Source organism: Maniola jurtina, chromosome 18, assembly GCF_905333055.1.
Source record: "Maniola jurtina chromosome 18, ilManJurt1.1, whole genome shotgun sequence".
NCBI lineage: Eukaryota > Metazoa > Arthropoda > Insecta > Lepidoptera > Nymphalidae > Maniola > Maniola jurtina.
In genome coordinates, this window is record NC_060046.1 from 3,404,883 (window position 1) to 3,426,903 (window position 22,021).

The window sequence follows — 22,021 nt, forward strand, 5'->3', positions numbered from 1 at the left end:
GTGTTGCGAATCCCTCGCAAAGAGTCAAAGAACGTGGAAATATGTATCTATTAGATTTTTTATTTGAATCAAACAAATACTTTTTCTGTCTTCATTTTATCTTCTATAGTCGTTCCGTCTGCTATACTATTATGCAGATTTACCATCATAGCAGGTTCACATGATTCAATACCTAGCATTCCAGTTCAATAGACCTTTTTCATTCGATAACGAGCACGTATCACCAATATCATAAGCATATTTTCGTCTGCAACTGGACATAGACCTTTTCAAGAGCTCACCGTCTTATACGGTCCTTCAGCATCTTCATCCACTTCGTGACGTTTTCTGGTCGTTGTTCCAACTAGCTGGAGTTCATCCCACGCTGCATCAATTTGTACGCGATCTTTTCTGCAGAACACGTCTGTCACAGCGACGCTGGTTCTGTTACAGAATCAAAATGCCCAGTACCACGCATTTTCAGCTTGCTAATAATTTTGACGGTCAGTAATGTCGATTCACAATTGTATGTTACACACGTACAATTTTACTACATAGTCACACTAATATTATAAAGGCGAAAGTTTGTGTGTATGTGTGTGTGTGTGTGTGTATGTTTGTTACTCCTTCACGCAAAGACAACTAGACGGATTTGGCTGAAATTTGGGATGGAGATAGATAATATCCTGGATTAGCACATAGGCTACTTTTTATCCCGGAAAATCAAAGAGTTCTCACGGGATTTCGAAAAACCTAAATCCACGCGGGCGAAGTATATTATTACTAGCCGATATATTATGTAATTTCGTATGCCCAATAGTGTCTTTGAGAACTAAATTTTCAAAGAACATAGTTGAAGTAAAGTATATATCCTTTGTTCTTATCATGCCTCACTGGTTCATTAAATTACAAGCAATACACTAAAGTAGGTATATGCAAAGTTCTACCATTTTGCGTGAACTCGCCCGGGTAGCAAATAAGTTCAAAATTGTTCCACCGTTTAATCTAATAACTACGCCAAGTGTTTTATTATAAACACCACTTGATTACTTCTTGGCGTAAAGTTACTATAACTTAGAATCATCGATCTAGTTGGTAACTTAAAACTTGTTATGCGCAACAGTGTTTAGCAAAACAAAGTTGAATATTGAAGTAGTGCTTTTCAGAATCATTAAGCTATCATGCCTTATTGCAGCAAAGTAAGCAATATTACAACACGTGTATTTGATTACAGACGCCTATGGCAATGTGCATTAGACTAATACCTAATGCCAACTATGTACATTTGTACACGTTACCCAAAAATGTAAAAAATCTTCAAGTATGTACTTATTTCTTCATATTATAACAAGTGTAAATTAAAAATTTATAACACCCCCGACAAGTGAAGGTTATAGTAACTAGAAAAGAGTTGCTAACTTTCAAACGGCTGAACCGATTTTCTTGAATTATAGCTAAGAACACTCTCGATCAAGCCACCTTTTAAACAAAAAAAAACTAAATTAAAATCGGTTCATTAGTTTAGGAGCTACGATGCCACAGACAGATACACAGATACACAGATCCACAGATACACACGTCAAACTTATAACACACCTCTTTTTGGGTCGGGGGTTAAAATTACATGACAGGCATGAAACAGCAATGCGAACCGCATTCGGGTTTTTAAAACTCGCCATACCTCTACGTGGCAAGTGTCATGTCAAAAGATGTCCTTAATCTAAGGGATTATCTTACTAAATCGAACTATGATACCATGGACTTATAATACTCTATGATACATAATGAAGCCTTAACAGGGCTCTCTCTGTCACTCGTTTCATACAATCGTAGTTCCAATTTCATTTGAATATTAAGCAACCAAAGTCCATGAAATTTTGCAGACATATTCTAGAAATTAATATCTGTGTCTGTGGTGTTTTAGATTTTTCTAAAAATATGTAGTTTTAAAATTACACGGGCTCAAAGATTTGTATGAAAATTTTTAAGACCGCGTAACTTTGAAACCGAATATTTTAACAGAAATCTGGAAAACCACAGACACAGATATTAGTTTCTAGAATATGTCTGCAAAATTTCATCGACTTTGGTTGCTTAATATTCAAATAAAATTGGAACTACGATTGTATGAAACGAGTGACGGAGGGAGCCCTCTTAAAAGCTCAACGGTTAAAGGAGCAGACTGAAATCTAAAAGGTCATCCCGGTTCAAACTCCCACTCCTAGCACAAGCTTTACGCTTAGTTGGAGGGGAAAGGGAAATGTTAGTCATGACTAATATTCTTTTTTTTAAATATGACGAGTCCATTCGCCTCTTGTTACAGATCTTCAAATTCAAATTCAAAATATTTTTATTCAATTAGACTTTTACAAGTACCTACTTTTGAATATAGCATATATAAGTATAGCAATGGGACAATACAACGTTCTTTGGAAAGTTGTTCCTCAGATCAGAGCTTAGGTCAGACTATGAAATTACGACCGATATGCAGCAATTAAGGCGAAGTTCAACCGCATCGCGTGATCTGGCTCGCGTTGCAATTGAGTTTGAAACTGTTGCACTACTTAAATGTAATTACTGAGCAAAGTGTTTTATTATTAAAGCTAGTTGATAACTGCTATCCCGCATAGAATATGATATAGGGGACTATCGATCCGGTTAGGTATCTTTAAGTAGGTTAAGAATTGAATATATATTTATTAAATAAACAATAAACAAATGCTATAACCTACCACTGGTTCAGAATGCCGTTCCAACCGAGAAGAACCAGCATGAAACTCGGCGGTTACTCTTTTCAAGTGTATAAGTTTGGTAGTTATTCGATGCTCGAGACTATGGTTATAGTAAAAATATCTGTATAATAAGTGAAGTTAAGACTTCGGCTTTCTATTCTATCTATAAGTGTGTTTTATTCAATTACAAGTGTAAATTAAAAATTTATAACACCCCCGACGATCCAAAGTATCTGAGTTTTCCAAAACATCATTTTCAAATAAATAATTATGTATTTAGGCAACGTCCATCTTGACAGCTTGACATTTGTCTATTGACATAATATTATGAACCTAACGGTTATCTAACCTTCTTTTCTACAAGAAAACTAGAAAAGAGCTGATAACTCTTAAACGGCTGAACCAATTTTTTTAGATTATAGCTAAGAACACTCTCGATCAAGCCACCTTTCAAACAAAAAAAACTAAATTAAAATCGGTTCATTCGTTTAGGCGCTGCGATGCCACAGACAGATACACAGATACACAGACACACAGATACACACGTCAAACTTATAACACCCCTCTTTTTGGGTCGGGGGTTAAAAATAACTTGCTTGAACGGATGAAGGATGGATAGACAACATCAAGCGAGTCTAAGGGAGCCGCTGGATTCAGGCGGCGCAAGACCATGGCGTGTGGAAGTCCCTACAAGAGAGCTATGTCCAACAGTGGACGTCTATTATGTTAAGGATGATAATCAAGTGCTACTAAGTAATAGATTTTTTCTTCCCATCACAGTTTAACCCAGGAACCTATAGTTTATAGTAAGGCAAAGTTGTACCACATCGCGTGATCTCGCTTGCGTACCAAATGAGTTCGGAATTGTTACACACCGTTTAAATCTAATAACTACGCCAAGTATTTTATTAGAAACACCACTTGATTACTTCTTCGCACGCAGACTGTATTACTACTATTGATTCATTTTGAAGTATTGCATCTAAAATAACTAATGATAATAACATAGAAGTTGGAGATATCTATATAATTTTTTTAATTATTTTAGAAATTACCATAACAGGACGCAAATTAAGTTACTAACTTATACTTATTTAAGACTTGAAAAACCGGCCAAGTGCGAGTCCGACCCGCACACAAAGGATTCCTTACCATTGTACAAGAAATAATACTTTTTTGTGATATATACCCAAATATTCGCGGTTTTCGGAGTCTTCTCTTTACTTTTGCTACCTGCTCATGATTCTAAGTCAACGGGAAGTATGTAGTTTTTAATGCCCTTGACGAGTCTTTGTCAGGCAGGTAGATAGACAGACAGACAACGAATGACGACAATCTTTCTCAGGTGATACGGAACCCAAAAAATCACAAAAAGTGATTATTATTGGAAGAAATCACGACCGTAAACAATGAGAAATGCATCGCAGAGAGAAAAAATGAGCTAATTAGTATTTGTACTATTATGTTTGCAATTCAAATAATAACCCTAAACAGGTCCTATAAGAGTTTTGTTACAAAATATGATACAGTTGAAGAATTCCACTTATTTCATGGGTCCGCAAACCACAATGTGAACAGAGGGGTTGTAAAGTGGCTATTGTACCTCTCTATACGACTACTCGACCTATTCAGTCGGATCAGAGAAGAGGTTACGATGATTATGTGGATATAAGGGGAGTAACCTTTTTTATCCACTTATGCTTGCGATTATTGCTTCTGCCTCTGATATTTTTTTTTTTATAAGCACTACTAACTGATGCCCGCGACTTCGTTCGCGTGGATGTAGGTTTTTTAAAAATCCCGTGGGAACTCTTTGATTTTCCGGGATAAAAAGTAGCCTATGTGCTAATCCAGGGTATGATCTATCTCCATTCTAAATTTCAGCCCAATCCGTCCAGTAGTTTTTACGTGAAGGAGTAACAAACACACACACACACACACACACATACAAACTTTCGCCTTTTTAAAATTATAGTGTGATTATGAACTTTATCATAATTGTGTAGAGTCAATGGCCTATTAGTTCATTTAAGTGGTTTTTAGAGTTCCGTACCCAAAGAGTAAAAATGGAGCTCTATTAATGTCACTCTGCTGACTGTCTGTCTGTCTGTCTGTCGGTGTCACAGGTCTCTAGCTCGTAGACTAAATGAGTTACGAAGCTGAAATTTTGGTATTTGGTGTAGAACGTTGACCCGAAACCAAATACATATTAGAAATTCAATTAAATCCTTTTTTTCTTACCCTAGCATGTGGGGCCTGTTATTACCGCTGAAAACTAAAGAAAATCAAATGTTTCGGAAACCGGATTCTTTAAATCTCGTACCTACTTACTGATTAAGTAGTATTTTAATATCAAAAAATCTGTGTCACCCTACGAGGCCCGTACTAGTACTTCAAGACTTAATTAATTTTCGGCGCCAAAAAATCATAAGATGTTTAGCAAACTAAAATTAAAATATGTACATTTAACCATGAAAGGCCAACGATTTTGAAATAGCCTCGCGTGAGTTCTCTTAACCCACTTAATTGAAATCACAAAATCTAGATTTTGTAATTTATTCTAAGAATTTTCTTAAAATTCAACTTGCGTAGTTGAATGTCAAAGAGTTAAGTAGAGATTACTTTTTAACGTTTTTAAATACCTACCTCCTTATTCGTTTGCAATTTTATCGGCATAATTTTGAATATCAAGCTAAAAATTTTGACGAACAAGTGTAAATTAAAAATTATAACACCCCCGACAAGTGAAGGTTACAGTAACTAGAAAAGAGCTGATAACTTTCAAACGGCTGAACCGATTTAGATTATAACTAAGAACACTCTCGATCAAGCCACCTTTCAAACAAAAAAAAGCTAAATTAAAATCGGTTCATTAGTTTAGGAGCTACGATGCCACAGCTTGATACACAGATATATACGTCAAACTTATAACACCCCTCTTTTTGGGTCGGGAGTTAAAAAGAAAGTTTCTAAAAGACTTTTTACCTTATTTTCTATCTGTCCCCGAGTATTCGCAAGATTTTAATAAAAATCGCTTGTCCGTGTCTAGTCGGTAACTACAATGAAAAACATTGTTACATTCTGTCCCGTTTCTAAATGCAGCAACATTTATAAAAGCAGATTTTGTTATAGAGAATGGAAACAGCTTCTGTCAGGGAAACTTTCTGTTACACAAACTTAGCCACTATCTTATTTATCGTAAGAGTCATTATTCATTATGCAACTTTGAACGCTGAGGGATGTACTTGCTGGGTGATTCCACACATTTCCGTACATTCGATTGAACATATTTTGAGATTAGACCACCGGGTGTGATTTCTTATCCGCACTTACTCGACTCTCGTTCGGTACGACTTGCCCCGCTGGATTCCTTCAAATAAAATTGAAAATATGGACCATTATTACTAACTCAAGACATGTCAAGGGAAAGAAGCAATCTGACCTGACAAACCACACACCTTGTCGACGCGCCAAGAATTAGTCAACTTAGAAATGTTTTAACAAAATCCTTAAGGCAATTAAAGGCCTTAGAGCTGCGTTGTCCTTCAAAGCACCCTACATATTCTGAAAGAAGCGCACTAAAATATGCAATGCCAACCGCAGCCCTGTCAACGAGCCATGACATAAAATAACTCGTCGACTTAGAAATGTAAATCTAAGAGTTCCACCAAAATCCACGAGACAAAATCCAGCCCAGGAGCCGTACTTTCCTACAAAGGCTAATCTACTATTTTGTCCTTACAAGTCCGAATTATGATTACTGCCAGCACGAATATGTGTAGATTCACCCAACGTAGTACATATTCTGAAAGAAGCGCAGTATAAGCAGTATAATGTTCGGTAGCAACCGCAGCGCTGTCAACGCGTGGTGACATAAAAGAACTCTTCAACTTAGAAATGTAAATCTAAAAGTTTCACCAAAATCCACGAGGCAAATGCCGCCATCCGTTTTATTGTGCTCGTAACCTGAGTGGGGTTATACATTTATTTCCTTGTAGTGCCATTATATTATACTTTCATGTTATTCAGGACAAGTATTTTTATGCCATTTTCCTTGGTAAGAAGGCTTTTTGAGATCCAATAGTCACAGTAAAAACATTTTTAGGCACAAAGATTTTTCGTTGTTAGGAAATAGCACATTTTTCTATTATGCTAGGGGCTAGTTACCAACTTACCATTAAATTCTTCTGTGAACTGATAACACTAAATACATAGGTGGACTTAGCATAATAATGGAAGATATTTCAAGTAGATTAATTACATCGTTATTTTATTTTTTTGAACAATGTTTAAAAACTGTTTTACTAAATACCGTCACAATCAAAAATAGGCCAGCTTTCTATTTTTAAAAGTATTTAAAAACTATAAGCGTCACAAAATTTATAAACAATGAATCGTCTGAAAACTCCCAAAGTGAACCAGTTTCAAGATAGTTATGGTCTCTGAACTGAAGTGCATAAAGTCAAAGAGATGAGACTTACAAACAAAGCGGCTAATACCTATTACTATACTGCCAAATTATATTTGTATCATAATTGTATATTGTACTAGAATTGCCCATATTTTTGTTTGTGTTTTTGCTTTGTATTTATTTTTCTATACTTGTTTTGTGCTGTATAAAAGAAGTGTATTCATTCAATTGCATATCGCATACAGCATTATAGTTTACAGTTCTGACGATCTCTCGTATCCCAAGGGCTACCTGCTATATCAGATTAAGAAATTATTCGTACAATAATATTAGACTAGCTTATAACTTTTGTACTTTTACTACATATAGTGAAAAGAAGAAATAATAAATATCCCTATCGGGTTAGTCGAAAGATTCCGCTGTGGCGGGATAGCATAGAATTCAACGATAACGCGTATAAAAAGACTAAGAACGTACTATAAATTACGAAATGTCTTTCAGATTAAAGCGATGATTTTAAATCGCTGCCAAACAAAAAGAAAAGTAGCCAAAAAATAGCCTTTTGTCCTATCTGTCATAGCATAACGTTCAAAAATATCTTCGCATGAAATGCACTACAACAATGCAACGACGGACGCCCTGCCGCGTGCCGCAGAATAATAAGCCATCTTAATAATTCCTTTTGTTCCCAATCTACCCCCTACCCCCTTTGCTTTTAAAGCTGCGTTTCCACTGGAGTGGAGACGAGCGGGGGAACAAATCAATCTTTAATTGGAATTCATTGGAAATTTCAGTACTTTCAAAGCAAAACAGTACAGGCAAGCGCACCCAACCTAGATCTTCATCATTGCTTTATTTCAGGCTTGATTGCAGTCAAATGTAAACCTATCATGCATTAAAAAAATTGCGCTTTTCTCTTTTGTGCTCTTCTCGGCTCATCAGGCTAAGGCATATTGGCTACTATTGCTTGAGCGTCTAACAACCTTAGAAGTTTGATCCTCCTATGCCTAAACCCTACACCAGAACGGCTCTCTAGCATGCAGCTGCTGAAAAGAATAATCGCTCAGGCAACAGTATCCAATGGGCAATAGGCATCCAGCCTCAGCGGAAATAGTCCCATCCTTTTCTCCTATCTTCATCACTCGTGTTAGCCACAGTGGAAGCGCAGCCTTACCCCCATTTCAGGATACCGCGATACCTTTGTTCACGCTCATACCGCACTAAACGGGCAAAATAAAAACAGGCAAAGTAACAACAAATGGCTGCCATCGGCGCGGCGCGGCGTTAGGTTTACTCCTGATTTTAGAAAATTCGAGCGTATTGCCTTCCTTCATTTGCGTAAATCTTTACATCACCCGATGCCAATTTCCTTATTGGCAAATGAGCTTTCATATTTTTTACTAAGTGGACCAAAAGCTATGTGCGCTGACTATTTAAAGAAGAAGATAAAATAATTTCTTAGAAATAGAAAATTTCTATTATACGAAGACTCCGGAACTCTGAAACTCAGGAGAGTTTTATTAAAATAACTTTTTACATCGTCACCTTTTTAACCCCCAACCCAAACAGGGGGGTGTTATAAGTTTGAAGTGTGTATCTGTGTATCTGTCTGTGGCATCGTAGCTCCTAAACTAATGAACCGATTTTAATTTAGTTTTTTTTTTATTTGAAAGGTGGCTTGATCGAGAGTGTTCTTAGCTATAATCCAAGAAAATCGGTTCAGCCGTTTCAAAGTTATCAGCTCTTTTCTAGTTACTGTAACCTTCACTTGTGGGGGGTGTTATAAATTTTTAATTTACACTTGTTGAATCTACAACTACACTGATTCGGAATGCTTTTCCTAAACAACGGCAAGTAACTCGACAACGCGGAAACTCTGTGATCAGTAGAAGAAGCAGAGTAACTGACAAAGATCAACAAGTAGCAAAGGTGAAGAGGTAATGGGCGATGCACATAGTTCGAAAAGCCGATATACGTTGGAGACCCAAAGTGATGGAATTGCGACCACGCACTGAAAAGTGCAATGTTGATAGACTCCCAACGAATCGAGTCGCTGGAAGCCACATACAAGCCGCGGCGAAAGATGGTGACATATGAAAGTTCCTATAAGAGTCATAAGTTCTATGTCCAGCAGTGGGCTTTTGTTTAACGAGGATGACAACGACTCTGCATTGAATTGCTCTATATTTTTCAGTAAACGTGAACAAGAGACCTTGTTGAAAAGTTTCGAGTGAGTTGTCATTGAAAATACATTATATTTCTGTTAGTGCGAGATCGTGCCAATGTCGCCGCCTTGCAGTTCTGCTCAAATGAACACAGTTATAGCCGCAGAACTGGTAGGAAATGAAGAAGACTATATCCATACTAATGCTATAAATGCGAAAGTGTGTCTATCTGTCTATCTTTCTTTCTGTCTGTCTGTCTGCTACGTTTTCACGGCCCAACCGCTGAGCCGATTTTAATGAAATTTGGTACACAGACTTGGGATACATCCCGTGGAAAGACATAGGCTACTTTTTATACCGGAAGATTGAAGAGTTACTATGGGATTTAAAAAACCGAAATTTACGCGGGTGAAGCCGCGGGCATGCTCTAGTACTTATATAAAAAGAGAAACCGGCAGGCCTAGCAACTTGAATTTTGAGCTGAAGTGTGGATTTTCCTTAGGAAGAAAAGAACTTAAACTAATAAGTCAACAAGTGTAAATTAAAAATTTATAACACCCCCGACAAGTGAAGGCATCTTGACAGCTTGACATAAATTTGTCAATTGACATAATATTAAGAACCTAACGGTTATCTAACCTTCTTTTCTACAAGAAAACTAGAAAAGAGCTGATAACTCTTAAACGGCTGAACCAATTTTTTTTGGATTATAGCTAAGAACACTCTCGATCGAGCCACCTTTCAAACAAAAAAAAGTAAATTAAAATCGGTTCATTCGTTTAGGCGCTACGATGCCACAGACAGATACACAGATACACAGATACACAGATACACAGATACACACGTCAAACTTATAACACCCCTCTTTTTGGGTCGGGGTTAAAAAAAGATTTCTAGAAATTCCACCCAAGTATAGCTAAGGCAATTCAACTAGTCTATTTAGTAAAAGCTAAAAAAAATATGCATAAAGAAACTAAAAACCACCAGTTTGGTTTTCAAGAGTTACGATTATATAAAAGTTTGAACAGTCGACATTATTTAGTCGTCAATACAATGATATGATAAGTATTAAACGAAAAAGAGCGAAAAAGTGATGCAGTGAAAAGGTCTACCTATTCTTCAGCTCTAGGCGATCTGAACTCATAAGACTCACTAAAGATGTGATTTCACTTCTAAATAATTGTTGTAATTGGCTGAATTTATGGTTAATGCTGCAACTGTCAGCCAATCAGAGATGATTGTGATCCTAACAATGTAGCTGTGAACTGAGATGGATGGGCCAGTCTGTTTATCTAGTCTGGTACTAATCTTTTATTAAGTACCTTCTCAATATATCCCACCACCTCTTGGAGTATGAATGGCGCAGTATTGGCTTTCCTTTCGAGACTTTTCTGTTGTTTTCTCTTCACCCCTCTCTCTGTGTTGAAATATTTCAATACAATTTCCGAGGGGACTTGCTTTTATTAAATTGACTGTATACCATAGTTTCATATTAAATTGAATCGACTGAACGAGTTTGCTTAAAAAACCTTTTTATTTTTTTCCTATTGAGAAAAAGAATCGTTTGTTTAACATTTCAACTGTCATAAAATCATTGTAATTTTACCTGCTAACAAGTGTAAATTAAAAATTTATAACACCCCCGACGATCCAAAGTATTTGAGTTTTCCAAAACATCATTTTCAAATAAATAATTATGTATTTAGGCAACGTCCATCTTGACAGCTTGACATTTGTCAATTGACATAATATTAAGAACCTAACGGTTATCTAACCTTCTTTTCTACAAGAAAACTAGAAAAGAGCTGATAACTCTTAAACGGCTGAACCAATTTTTTTGGATTATAGCTAAGAACACTCTCGATCAAGCCACCTTTCAAACAAAAAAAACTAAATTAAAATCGGTTCATTCGTTTAGGCGCTACGATGCCACAGACAGATACACAGATACACAAATACACAGATACACAGATACACACGTCAAACTTATAACACCCCTCTTTTTGGGTCGGGGGTTAAAAATAATGAATAGCGGGTACATCTATACTGGTTTAGAATTAAGATGTATTTACGCACTCGAGGATAGCAGATGTTTTATTTAAATTAGCAAAGACCTGCTATTTTTGTTATGTATTTAAAAAATATGTACACTTTACAGCAATAACAATGAAACTCAAGCGTAAGTTGAGTTAGCGGCACTTAGGAGAACAATTCAACACAGGACATATATTACGGCTAAGTCCTAAACCCGGTTTTTAGATTAAACAACAAATTGCCCCGGTTGTTCCATATAATCCCCACGTTCTAGTTTATTGCGGAACACTTCTCGTGAGCTTTGGTTAGATTTAACTGAAGATCGACTCGAATAACCATTTGAATTTTATGGCCGCGGTGTATATTTGAAATTGCAGTGGTTATTTGTCTGCGGTAACTTGCAGGAACAAAGGCATTCTGTGCAGTTGGGATTCGGGATAAACATACTACATAATATATTAGTACTAAACTTTGTAGATGCTGCATACGAAATTTTCGTCCTTACAACAAATTTTTTATTTCATTTATACAAGTCATTTCTAGTAACGAGTTTTATCAGTAACTTTTTTTATCTATAACTTTATGCATGGATAGAGTTATAGATTTGGAGAGTGACATAAAAATCTCGATAGTCAGAGTACCCATGCCGTGTGGGACCTAAAAGAGCACAGCAGTCAGCATTGGCTCTTCTTATGGTCATATTTTAATAAAAGACCGGTCAAACGCGAGTCGGATTCACTCACGAAGGGTTCCGTACCATCATTGATTTTTAATTTTATTTGGGTAGTAACTACAAATTCACAATTTTCGGATTTTTCTTTACCTGTGCCATAAGACGTTGCTACCTGCCTTTTATGATTCTAGGTCAATGGAAAGTAGGTACCTTTTATAGGCTTTGATTCCCCGACAGACATGACAGATAGAAAATGATGTGATCCTTTTCCTTTTTTTTTGAGGTTCGGGGACCCCTAAAAAAGCTGGCGAATATCATAATAAGTATACGATTTCTTTAAATTATTACTCCTAAAAAAAGGGTTTGAAATTCCAATCACAATTAAAAATCACGAGGAGAATTTTCGGTCCAATGTATATGGTGATCGTTTATTAACTCGTAAACATTTCGGCTCTTCGGACCCATGCCCTAATGAATTCACCCCAAGGGGCATTTCAGATTAATTTGATTGGGCAGCGCATTTTAATTTTAATTCAATTAGACATTTCTTCCCCTAATCCTTCAGGTTTAATGAATTTGTTTCAAAAACGCGAATCTAGAACTTAGAACGACTAGCCCATTGGTTGTATGACGGCAACGCCGCACGGCACATATCAGCTCTTGCATACCAATTAATTTAAATTTACGCCCAACTTCTAAGTGATCGTTCATGCTAATGTTTCACGCTTGTCTTTGATCAGCAATTCAGTGTCTCAGACAGCAAACAGCTGTGAAACCGCTTTTAGTTACCTGAAACGTGTCGTATACCTAGTGATAAGTCTGCATTCCATATGGGAGCGGGTGCAAATAACGGGTTGGCTAGGCATGTAAAACTTACACTTGGGACTTCCAAGTAATTTAAGGCCAGTATCTTAGTATGAGATTTTACATCTCACCAAACGTTTGATAGAATCCCAGCGTCAAAATACAATAACGTCAGAGTAACATGGTTCTAAACACAATTCAAATTCAAAAATTTAATCAGAATCAGAATCAGAAGTGTTGATTTGCTAGAATATGGTAAAATATACATTGTTCTTAAATATTAGGTAGAATCGCATATTCTGCCAAGCATACTATACTACTATATTTAGTAATCTTACATTGTTTTCGTTTGCAGCGCTGGCAGTAGATGTATGGATGAACTTGAGCTTTAAGTTTTTACTTAACAAGGTAGTTACGGTCCTCTTTGCTTTAACACTGAAGTATTTCACATTAAGCACAGTGGAACAAACAGGAATCATCGATCAGTCATTTAGACACCTTTTCCGTTTTATTTATTAAGATAAAAATAATGTTTATTTGTATTTAAAACCAATTTTTCTTCCTTCGCTGATCATCACAAAGTTTTAAAGCAAGAGTCCAATTTTTGAATGGGACTCAATCAAATGGATTACATACTGGATTCATTATAATATGGATCAAAATTCTATGACATATGGAGTAGGTAGATACTACAAAAAACAACTAGTTTTACGTAAACTTATGTGTATGCATGTGGTTTATCGTAAAAATAAAACAATATTCCAGTGAATATCGTAATCAAATTCGGGCAACGCATATGAATGCACGCGAAATGGAGGGTAGTAAATATTTCTGCTGGAGCCGGGACGAGGGTGGCTGTGTTTTGAATTTTAATGATGTTTTAAAGCATGGTACCACGCGACCCGAACGTCTAATACAGGACTCGACGACTCTCGAATACTCTCTAAAGTTTTACTAGAATTTAAACGGCGTTGAAAGGCATAGTTAATACTAAGTATTAAGTTGTTTGTGACACCACTTGAATAAATGTTTTTAAAAGCTATTTATTAAGTTTACTTGATCGTATGGTATCATTCCGTCGAAATTAGTAACTGATTTTTCCACTGGTACTTCCATATTGTCCACTTGAGTTGAAACTTTGCAAACACGTGTGGTTCAGATGACAATAGATGATTATGTTACCATTGAGCGTCTCTGTTAATGCGGTGTTAAAGACAGACAACCAATATTTTATTTGGGACTTTCTGATAGCATAAGGCAGTACAGTCAAAGGTATCATTTGCTTTATTTACATGAGTAATTTTCAATATTGAAAAGCTTTTTACGAGGCGACTTTTTTGTATATTGCCATCCAATTGAAATTGATTTATTATAATTATATGTAACAAATTTTTCGACTACTTCAAATTTTCTTATTGAGTAGAAATTTTTCAGACATGTGTAGTTTAGATGACAATAGATGATTATTAGATGACAACAGATGATTATGGAACCATTGAGCGTATCTAATGGAAGTGTGACAGACAGACATAATTACATACTTTAATTTAAGTACATTTAGTTGGTTTAACTATCAATTCCAGTTTCAACAGCGAACTCGTCGTCATTTTCAACGAGCTTTTCTCTCGCTTCGTTTAACGTTACTTCCAGTTGACAAATATTCGTTCCGTGTTAAATTCCGTGCACTGCTCGCGACGAGATAAATTAGCAGCATGCAACATAGGTACCTACTGTGTCAACACATTGAATTAAAGTGACGTTTACACTGAAATCTTGTGTAGCATTTTAAACAGAGTTGCGAGGTGATATCGATGGTCTTCTTACTTATTTATCAGATATCATTATTATCAACCAGCCACATGCCACGGTCTTCCGCCGCCTTAATCCAGCGGCTTCCTGCGATTCGTTTGGAGGGTCTTCCAACACAGCGCTTTTAGTGCGACGTGGGTCCCCAACGTATATCGGGTAATATGTACCCTGCCCAATGCCATTTCAGCTTTGCAACCCGTTGAGTTGTATCGGTTCCTCTGGTACTCCTACGGATCTCCTTATTTCTGTTTTGATCACGTAGACCAACTCCAAGGATAGTTCTCTCCATCACCTGCTGAGTGACTCTATAGGGTCCATAGTTAGCGACCATGTCTCGGATCGGATCCATATTCCATTCATGTCATCATTGGTAAACTGGTAACACGCACTGTTCGCAGACTTTGGTCTTCAAACACTGAGGAATTTTGGACGAGAATACATCTCGAAGCTTCCTATTAAGGTTCATGAGTACAGCCCGCTGACAGACAGACGCACAGATGTACGAACAACGGAGGCTTAGTAATAGGCTCCCGTTGGCACTATTCAGATACGGAACCCTAAAAACGCATTTGGTATGATGTAGCAAGCAACTACGCAAGTTTTCGGCAAATATTCACTGAATTGGACACATTCGTGACGTGATTTCTGCGGTCTGCCAAATATTTACCCCCGTGTTAAGAGCTGTGTACGTAGATCATTCCCATTCACGTCCGAACCACGTACGACTTGACTGCAGATTTAATAACCGGCACAAAGGCTCTAACAATCCGTACTCGACGCAAATATGAACTGTCCTATGTATATACGTGTATAATATCTAAGTTACATCTCTATGTTCAGACTTCAAAGACGGCAAATGCAATTTCGTGATGTTAGATTTCTTATATAATAATAACAAGAACTTTTGCATTTGTTGTTGGCATCTTATCTTGTCAATACTTTTTTTTTTGTAACTGAATTAAATTATTTATTAATATTAGGTACATTCCATAACATAACAAGTGAAAATTAAAAAAATATAACACCCCCGACAAGTGAAGGTTACAGTAACTAGAAAAGAGCTGATAACTTTCAAACGGCTGAACCGATTTTTTCGGATTATAGCTAAGAACACTCTCGATCAAGCCACCTTTCAAACAAAAAACTAAATTAAAATCGGTTCTCTAGTTTAGGAGCTACGATGCCACAGACAGATACACAGATACACACGTCGAAATTATAACACCCCTCTTTTTGGGTCGGGGGTTAAAAATAAATTTTTTGACACGTTCGGCGCATGTGACTGAATATATAAATTATACAATTACTAGACGATGCCCGCAACTTTTCCCGCGTAGATTTAAAAGTATCCGTCTCCGAGATGCAAACTGTCTCTGTAGCCAATTTCGTCAAAATCAGTTGAACAGATAGGCCGTGAAAAGGTAACAGACAGACAGACACACTGTTGCACTTGTAATATTAGTAAGTATATACGGATTCTAATATGTGTTTAGTTTACCTGAGCCAGGTAGATAGGTACTGTGTGCTGCTCAATGTTTAATCAGCCACTCCCACTTAAGAAAATGGTTTTCACTTCCGTGGTTCAGGATTTAAATGCCAATAATAATAATTTTCCCATTTCCTCGGGATGACGTCACGGTTAAGGTTTACGCGTACATAATATAACTTGCTCCCTAGTGGCACAAAGGGCTGGGATTGTTTAAGGGCGTGTTTGTAAAGGGCGATCAATCTTTCACCTGATTAAGTTTGTTATTCTGGGAACGGGTCCTATAATCGAGTATGCGATATAGTTTCGATAGTTGTTCGTTGTAAAATTTTATCTCTGCACTATTAATTTAGAACGTTCTTCAAAATTTCATTGAGTTTAATTGACTAATAGGTATAATCGAATGAGAATCAAAATACGTTTGTATAAAAAGCGCTGAGTAGAGCGCTAGGATTACTTAGATAGATCAGATACCGTTTCTATTACTTTATTTAGCATTTTTTGGCTGATGTTCTGTCACGATGACTGCTCAGTCTTGGTTGTAGTAGTGAGTGTACCAATAAGCGTTAACGCATGTGTGTGCAATAACGTAAACCGCGCTGCACAATCGGAAGTGAGCGCCACGCACACTATAACAATGTGTACGTGTGCACTCACACAAGCATAGCAAACGGTCTCCGTGAAACAGAACATAATATTATGTAGGTACGTTAACACATTTCATCAATTGTACAGACCAACACGCATCGATTCAATAATATAACAATTTAATAACGGAGCCTTTTACATTATTACTGAAGCATTAAAACCGACAGAGAAATATTTTATCATCACTCTGTTTAAATATTCACGAGCCCATATTATTACGGAATGTTTAATATCCTGCCGACGTTTCCACGTATAACCCCACTCTGCTTATTTCAATTCGGATTTGAAAGGCTACAACTTTTCATGTTAAAAGCCTCTAATTTTAAGAACTTTGAAACTGTATTAATTATCTCCATATATAACTCCATAATAGAATAAGTTCCTTACTAACACGTATTTTTTATAGTTACGAACGTTGGTTAAGATGGTTATTAACATAATATTGTGGGCCTTTGATATCTGACAAATAAATATTTTACTATTATTATAAGTTATTAGACTATCCTAAACAAGTGTAAATTAAAAATTTATAACACCCCGGACAAGTGAAGGTTACAGTAACTAGAAAAAAGCTGATAACTTTCAAACGGCTGAACCGATTTTCTTGGAGTATAGCTAAGAACACTCTCGATCAAGCCACCTTTCAAACAAAAAAAAACTAAATTAAAATCGGTTCATTCGTTTAGGCTCTACGATGCCACAGACAGATACACACGTCAAACTTATAACACCCCTTTTTTGGGTCGGGGGTTAATAAAATATACCAAATCTTCTATTTTATGTTTTAAACATCAAGTGAATCTAACCCTAGTTGGGACTGCACTTTTTACCTACTTTTGTTTTACTTCCTATCTACCTTTTTACATAGGTTGAAAACAAATATAAGCACATTCCTAAAAGCGGCACTAAAACAATTTTGAAGCCTAGGTTCTACCTAGGCTTTCATCGCAAAATGAACGGCAAATAAGCGCAATGTGGTAACAAAACACGAGCGTATTTAGGACGAACAGGAATTAACCGTTTGCGGCGTGTCTCATGTTTATTATTACCCGCCCTAGTTTTGTTCGGGTTCGGGTAAAATATGTCAAAATCCTCTCTTAGCCTAAATAATAGAAAAAAAAATTACGTGTCAAATCTCAAGTTTCTAAATTTGGAACATTGGCGGAATTTTGCCGTACATTTTTGGAGCTTTCTAAACAAATGCAAGAATAAGATAATTACAACTTTCATGCTAAAGGGGCTGAAAACAGTTTTAATATCGAGATTGTACCTAGGCTTTCAACGTAAAATGAACGGCAAATAAGCGCAATGTGGTAACAAAACACGAGCGCATTTAGGACGAGCAGGGAATTGTCCGCTTGCGGCGTGTCTCATTATGGCGGCAGGCTTTAGCACACTAATCCAGCTTAGCGGCGGTGTTTCAGCGCGATCAATTTGAGCTCTAATTCAATTATCTCGGAGAATAATTGTCCTTTACAAGTGCGTACCGTGATTATGTAAGTGATCATGGCTACTGATATTATATTTACTAGCTGTCCCGCCCTGGCTTTGTCCGGCTAGAATTACTTAAAATTCTTTCTTAGTAACGGTCTAAGTTATAGAGAAAACCTACGTGTCAAATCTGAACTTAATAGACTTAGAATATTGGCGAAATTTTGGCGGTCATTTTTGGAGCTTTCTAAAAAGCAGCAGAAATAAGATAATTACAACTTTCATGCTAAAGGGCCTGAAAACAGTTTTAATATCCAGATTCTACCTAGGCTTTCAACGCAAAATGAACGGCAAATAAGCGCAATGTGGTAACAAAACACGAGTGCATTTAGGACGAGCAGGGAATTATCCGTTTGCGGCGTGTCTCATTATGTTTATTATTACCCGCCCTAGTTTTGTTCGGGTTCGGGTAAAATATGTCAAAATCCTCTCTTAGCTTAAATAATAGAAAAAAAATTACGTGTCAAATCTCAAGTTTCTAGATTTGGAACATTGGCGGAATTTTGCCGTACATTTTTGGAGCTTTCTAAATAAGAAGCAAGAATAAGATAATTACAACTTTCATGCTAAAGGAGCTAAAAACAGTTTTAATATCCAGATTCTACCTAGGTTTTCAACGCAAAATGAACGGAAAATAAGCGCAATGTGGTAACAAAACACGAGCGCATTTAGGACGAGCAGGGAATTAACCGCTTGCGGCGTGTCTCATTATGGCGGCAGGCTTTAGCACACTAATCCAGCTTAGCGGCGGTGTTTCAGCGCGATCAATTTGAGCTCTAATTCAATTATCTCTGAGAATAATTGTCCTTTACAAGTGCATGCCGTGATTATGTAAGTGATCATGGCTACTGATATTGTATTTACTAGCTGTCCCGCCCTGGCTTTGTCCGGCTAGAATTACTTAAAATTCTTTCTTAGTAACGGTGTAAGTTATAGAGAAAACCTACGTGTCAAATCTGAACTTAATAGACTTAGAATATTGGCGAAATTTTGGCGGTCATTTTTGGAGCTTTCTAAAAAGCAGCAGAAATAAGATAATTACAACTTTCATGCTAAAGGGCCTGAAAACAGTTTTAATATCCAGATTCTACCTAGGCTTTCAACGCAAAATGAACGGCAAATAAGCGCAATGTGGTAACAAAACACGAGCGCATTTAGGACGAGCAGGGAATTAACCGCTTGCGGCGTGTCTCATTATGGCGGCAGGCTTTAGCACACTAATCCAGCTTAGCGGCGAAATGTTTCAGTGCCGTATTAGCGCGATCAATTCGAGCTCTAATTTAATTATCTCTGAGAATTGTCCATTACCAGTAAGTACTTAACTATGTAAGTGATCACGATTATGTTATTTCTAAATAATTCTGCACCATGAGTTTATAATATTAACGAAATAATAAGAAATAATATTAACCTGCTTATTTTACGTAAGTAATTCTTACAATTTTTGGTTTAAAAGTAGTCTAGGCCCGTCCTAAAAGTGCAAGCGGCGCTACATATCGCATGCTGCATGTTTCACAATTAAGAGGGCTCTCTCCGTCACTCGTTTCATACAATCGTAGTTCCAGTTTCATTTGAATATTAAGCAGCCAAAGTCCATGAAATTTTGCAGACATATTCTAGAAACCAATATCTACGTCTGTGGTTTTCCAGATTTCTGTTAAAATATCCGGTTTCAAAGTTACGCGGTCTTAAAAATTTACATACAAATCTTTGAGCCCCTGTAATTTTAAAACTACATATTATTAGAGAAATCTAAAACACCACAGACACAGATATTAGTTTCTAGAATATGTCTGCAAAATTTCATGGACTTTGGTTGCTTAATATTCAAATGAAATTGGAACTACGATTGTATGAAACGAGTGACGGAGAGAGCCCTGTTAAGCTTTTGGTTCCCTGTACAAATAATCACGTCAATCCGTTGCTCCGATGCGATGTTTGATTGAAAGACAAACCAACAACACTTGCATTTATAATATCAGTAGTGATATGGATTACGTTTCATATTTTATATCAATTATATGTAGGTATATATATTATTTATGTATATTGTATATATTATATATTATATATATTATGTATATATTATTTATGTAATGTGAAGACTTCGCACTCGCTAAAGGGAAAAAGCCAAGTGAAAAGGGCGCACGTCTCGCCCCGAATCCCTCTGGCTCGCGGGAAAGGAATATTATTTCAATTAAACCCGCCGCCGGCTACAAACGTGACGGGATTCTTGTATATTACGCCCTCATTGTTTTATAAGCAAACAAAATACATATCCCCGGGCTAGGGGTCCGCTGCTAGATCTTGAATCCGGACTAACAATAGATCGTTTTGTTAAAATAAGGATCGAAGTACGTTTCATTTGAACTTTCAAGCCAGCGAGGTCGTGCTGGTTAAAACACTGGTCAGACTGAACAAGTTGCGGCAGCGACTTCTGCAGTGTGACTGTATGATTTTAATGACTGTGTAATATTTTATAATAAAATTCCACAGTCAATATCAGACTTGCCTTTACCAAAGTTTAAAAAGTCCATTAAAAGTATGCTCCTGGCAAAAGCATATTACACAATCGAAGATTATGTAAATGATAAAAAAGCATGGATTTGACTCGCTCCAGCAATGCGCGGGTCTGCAATTGCTTGTATAGTATAGAATATTATTGTAAATTGAACAATTGAAAAGAGCAACCGCCGAGTTTCTTGCTGGTTCTTCTCGGTAGGAACGGCATTCCGAACCAGTGGTAAATTTATTTGACGATTCAAAAGCACTTGTAAAAGTTTATTTGAATAAAAATCTATTCTATTCTATTCTAATGAACTCGTGCTTGGTCTCCTGCCACCACCCTCGCAGCATAGCATTCCATACTATATCTGCTGTGCAGCTGTGAGAATTATAATAGGTATCTATCAAGCTTTATCGATCTAGCGATACAAGTCCTATGTATCGGTAGATCGATAAAGCTCGCTTACTAATGTCACGCAAGAGTGGCACAAGCAGCAACTTTTTTTTATCAACCCCCGACCCAAAAAGAAGGGTGTTATAAGTTTGACGTGTGTATCTGTGTATCTGTCTGTGGCATCGTAGCTCCTAAACTAATGAACCGATTTTAATTTAGTTTTCTTTGTTTGAAAGGTGGCTTGATCGAGAGTGTTCTTAGCTGTAATCCAAGAAAATCGGTGCAGCCGTTTGAAAGTTATCAGCTCTTTTCTAATTACCTAACCTTCACTTGTCGGGGGTGTTATAAATTTTTGATTCACACTTGTTCAGATACAAGTTAGCCTTTGACTGCAATCTTTCCTGGTGGTAAGTGATGATGCAGTCTAAGATGGGAGCGAGCTAATCTGGAATTATCTTCCAATTCCACTAAAGCGCCACCAAAACCATACGTCAGATTCTTACCAACCTTATCGTTGTCAATCGTTAGACATCTTCTGATGACCATAGGTCTCATGTAAGGAATCCCACACGCCACGGTCTTGCATCACCGATCAACTTCAAAAGCTCTCAATTCGGTACGTATTTTTTACCCGACTGCGGCAAAGCCAAAAGGTCCTAAGGGTTATGATTTTTGCAGTCTTTGTATGTATGTATGTGTGTTGTTTGTATCCGGATTCTGTGTGTTCCACCGTAGCGCCTAAACTATTGGGCCGATTTTGATGAATGAGGTGTCAATCGATTTTTCGTAAAGGTCCGGGTGACGTAGGCTATATTTTATACGAAAAAATTGACCTAATGGATATAACATGAAAAAAGTGGGGGGTCTCCAAAAATTTTTTTTTTGCTATT

General features: G+C 36.9%; 1 protein-coding gene and 1 long non-coding RNA gene across 5 annotated transcripts in view; one reads left to right on the forward strand and one right to left on the reverse strand.

The window, feature by feature from the left end:
• LOC123874467 (furin-like protease 2) overlaps positions 1 to 22,021 on the reverse strand; it is a 317,196-nt gene that overhangs the window by 100,706 nt on the left and 194,469 nt on the right. The window lies entirely within an intron of this gene.
• LOC123874482 lies at positions 1,629 to 16,790 on the forward strand. The gene is made up of 3 exons (XR_006797933.1): positions 1,629 to 1,640; positions 14,736 to 14,741; positions 16,708 to 16,790. It is a non-coding gene; the product is annotated as an uncharacterized LOC123874482 (long non-coding RNA).